The following is a 4348-nucleotide window of genomic DNA, read 5'->3' as shown; positions in this document are numbered from 1 at the left end:
TTTCATTAGGTGGAAACCCACAAGGAAACTCAAAGGTAAGTGGAAAGTCTTTGGCCCATGCCACCTGATCGCTTCATTCATTTATTCACAAACACAAGTCCGTGCTTCAACTGGGGCCCTTATTTAGAATTTTCAGATCCCTGATTGGATGATCTTGCTGTTCTTCTCCTCACCTTCTTCTTAAAGTGGGTCTTTAAGAATCTAATCTTACCAAATATATTTAATTCCAATTCTCATAGTTCTGTGTAGAGTGGATGCAAAGAGCCTCAGGAGCATACTTGCCAACATTTCAGGAGTGTTTTCTTCCCATGGCCCTGCACAGAGCATCCTTGACCTCTTTGTTCCTCAGGGTGTACACTACAGGGTTCAGTAGGGAGGTGATGACAGTGTAGGTCACTGAGATCAGCTGATCCTGCTCTCTGGTGTTCTCTGACTTGGACTTGAGGTAGGCAATGGAGGCACAGCCATAGCGGAAAATGACCACAGTGAAGTGGGATGCACAGGTGGCAAAATCTTTCTCCCAGCTCTCAGTTGAAGCCATCTTGAGGATGATAGAGATAATGAACATGTAAGAGATGAACATTAGACACATGGGTGCAATAAGCACCAGAACACCGATGATCACAGTCAGAATCTCATTGATGTTTGTGTTGATGCAGGACAGCTTCATCACAGGTTGGATGTCACAGAAGAAATGAGCCACCTTTGCACCACAGAAAGGTAGCCTGAATAGAGATGTCACCTGGGTCATTGCTACAACCAGGCCGATGCTGCATTGCCCCATACCAACTGGGCACATGCCCTCTTGTTCATGATAACAGTGTACCTCAGATGGCTCCCTAGTGATCATATCCCATTGCTGTCGGCAGGAAGCAGCTAGTGATGCCATAGGTTAGAAAAATGCACCTCTGTGTGGCACAGCCTGCCAATGAGGGAGGCTGCCTCATCCCCACAAGGTTGGAGAACATCCTTGGGACAATGACATATGTGGACAGTCTCCGAAGCGGATAGTATGCTCAGGAAGAAATACATGGGTGTGTGAAGATGATGATCACTCTGAATAATGGTCACAATGATGGCATTGCCTGCCAGGGTTAAGATGTATAGTGCAAGAAACACCACAAAGAGGATGAGCTGGTGCTCATGAATGCTGGAAATCCCCTGGAAAACAAATTCAAAGATGAGAGTGGGTTGCCTTTCTTCATTGAGTGGTCAGTAAATCTGCAATGTAGAAACCTAATAGTTACATGGTTTCAGTAACGATAATCACACTACTAAATTCTTATCTATTAACTTGGGAGACATTTCTTTGTAGATTAAAGTCAATTCCCGGGTTTACTTAAATCCATACAAAACATTACTTCCTGACGATCTATTACAATTTCCTGTCCACCCTAGCGTCAGGCTTGTTCACTGAATAACCACATCCATCCCTTCTGTTTTCATACTCTTCTCCCATGGAAATGCCTTTTATTCTTTCCTTTTACTTAGGTCTGTCCCATTCTTTAAAGACCAATTCCAGTTTTCAGTTTGTGGTAGTTGAGGTTTATTGGGCCAACCTGGACGATAAATACATGTGGGTTTTATTGAAGGATAGAGGACTAAATGGCTCGGTAATTCTTGTTTTTCTTGTTCTCTGGTCTCTTGCTCTCTGATGGTCAGACCAGTGTGTGGCTGCTTTAGCTGGTTCTTTGCCTCAGCTGGCAGGGCTCACTTCCTGCGAGACATCGCTGAGGAGAAGCCACGTGGACCTCCTCTGATACATCCCTGGGTGCAGGAGCAGCCTGGGGAAATCCCTGCCAGCACTGAGATGCTTACACGTTCACTGATTCAGCTTTCCTCCTGCAGTTGGCGCCATTGCGTGTGTTTTGTGAGATTGAGGAGGACTTTGTAGATCCGTATAGGACATGGGGTTAACGTTGGACTTGTGGGCTTGGACAGCACTGGATTGGGATACATTCTTAATGTACACTTACCCTTTATATAAAACTCTCTCTTATATACATATGACTTTCTGTGGATTTGTTTCTCTGGTCCACCCAGACTCACACACAGTTTCTCTCTGTCTTCTGACATTCTCCTATTTATTTCCTGTCCCCATTAGTGCTATCTGTCCTTACACAATCATTCAGCAATTTTACAACACATTTTTACATCTCTGAATATCTCACCAACTCAGCATTATGTAAAAATTAGATGTCTGAAAACAATTTGTTTAGGGATTTATTGGAGGCAGCTTTCCTTTGAAGACTATGAATCGTGCCCTTGCGCATCTTTTAGGAAGTCAGAACAGAGCAGACTCAGAAAGGTTCATGTTGTTTGTAAGAAGGAAACGGCAAATCTTAACCAATGTCCATCCTCTCCCTGTTGCTGTCTGAATGATGGAAGTCTCCTGACAGTTCATGGTACTGATTCATGCTTGTTATAAACTATGCTACATCTTTTGCTTTCCTAAACTCAAAGGTAAATTACAGCCAGTACAACGTTGTGAGGCAGTATACACCTACTCTGCAGGGGTAAGTAATTGTACCAGGGAAGGTGTATCAAATTCCAGTGCCCCGGAGCTAGAGCAAAAGCAGATCCCCAATACAAAAGCCAGTGTTATTCTGAAGCTAACCATGAAGGATGAGGATCACTCCAATTTAGGTAATATTCCACATTTTTCCTCTTATCTTAGATGGTAAACACCTACAGTGTCTTTAAATCAAATTATTATTTGCTTTTGCATATTCAGAAAAAACTTTTGTATAAATTACATCATTCTTTTTGAGGGCTAGAAAATATAGAGACCTTCTTTAACCTTATAAAAATGTTTTTAAAAGAAGTTGGTGACCAGCTATTAATCATTTACACTAAGAATGCTAAAATAAATGAAAGATGAAATGGAAAATATTTCCCAAAAGGAAAAGTCATTTGGCATTAAAATATATGGCTAAAGAGGGCATTTATCTTCCATGAAACCTTTGGACATAAACTAAGCATTGGTCCAGCAATGGGGAGAAAATGTGTACCAGTCATGTGACTGTTAAAATGACAAATGCAGATGATACTGGTCATTAATGGCACTAAATGTCTTCCAACCCAAGAGCAGGTCCCACCCAAGAATTGTCTTCTTCAACGACCAATATTCTTTCTATTGAAACATACTGAGCTAGAGTTCCATCTGATCTGACTGCAACCTATCTTAAGGTACAGAAAGGATGCTATGTTTAGGATTTTCTGCTCATGGAGCCCAAAATTCGTCAAAGAAAATGAAGAGATTAAAAAAAAAGAAGAAGAAAATCAAGGAGGATGAGCAAACAAACACATTATTCTGAATAATCCCGCCTAGCTGTGATCAGAGCTGTTATATTGTAATCAATAAGCTATTTTTCTTTCCTTTCCTAATGAGTACTTACATGTTTCTGCTAGTACTGCAGCACAACAAGAAAGCTGGGTTGGTGGCTCCTGAGAAGTCAGGACAGAAATGCTGTGTCCCCTTGGCTACAGTACAGCAGTGCAGGGTAGAGCAAGGTTCTCAAGAGATCGATGGCATGGGCTGAAGCTGAGTGGGTAGTTGATATTCATACATGACTGAGAATGTGGCCAAGCTTGGGGGACACAGGCTTCATTAACACCCCGTTTAGATGAAGTTTTTGAAGTCAGAGAAAACGTGCTCTAAGGAGCAGTCAGTGAGGCTCTTGGTGTTATTCCCTGAAGACATCCTGAGACTCACCTTGGGGATAGAAAGGTGCAGACAGCAGGTACCTGGGGGCCTTGTTAATTGCATGGTTCATTTATCTAATCCCAGGTATGGCCTTTTGGGAGCCTAGGAGATATTCTCATGTTAAGTGAAACATAAAATAGACGAAGTGGGGTCTTTTTTGTTTGTTTTGGTTTAAAGTTGAGTTTGACTTGTTTGAATAAGCATATTGGGTGCGTTTTCTTTCTAAGAGGTGCCTTGGAAATTCATTGTTACTAATGTAGGTATCGCAGATTTAGATCTACACTCTCTTTGGTCTTGGGACATATACTCACTGCCATCAAATCAATTCCGACTCATGACAACTCTATAAGAGAGAGTAGAGCTGCTCCTGTGGATTTCTGAGTCTGAAAATCTTTATGGTAGTAGAAAGTCTCATCCTTCACTTGGTAGTTTTGAACTGCTGACCTTGTGATTAGTAGAGCAAAGCATAACTAACTATGCCACAAAGGTTCCTCAGACGTCTAAGTAGGCCCTTTGCTTAAAGTCTGTGTTAGGCCAGATAGACTAGAGAAACAAATCCAGAGACACTCATATGGGTATAAGAAAGAGGTTTATATCAAGGAGTGTGCTAGTCTGGGTAGACTAGAGAAACAAATTTATGGA

General features: G+C 41.8%; 1 pseudogene; it reads right to left on the bottom strand.

Annotated features, from left to right (window-relative positions):
* Positions 1 to 289: 289 nt before the first annotated feature.
* Positions 290 to 3776, bottom strand: LOC142438501 (olfactory receptor 10J1-like; annotated as a pseudogene).
* Positions 3777 to 4348: the final 572 nt, after the last annotated feature.

Source organism: Tenrec ecaudatus, chromosome 1 (assembly GCF_050624435.1).
Source record: "Tenrec ecaudatus isolate mTenEca1 chromosome 1, mTenEca1.hap1, whole genome shotgun sequence".
Lineage (NCBI taxonomy): Eukaryota > Metazoa > Chordata > Mammalia > Afrosoricida > Tenrecidae > Tenrec > Tenrec ecaudatus.
This window is presented reverse-complemented; position numbering and strand designations above follow the sequence as displayed.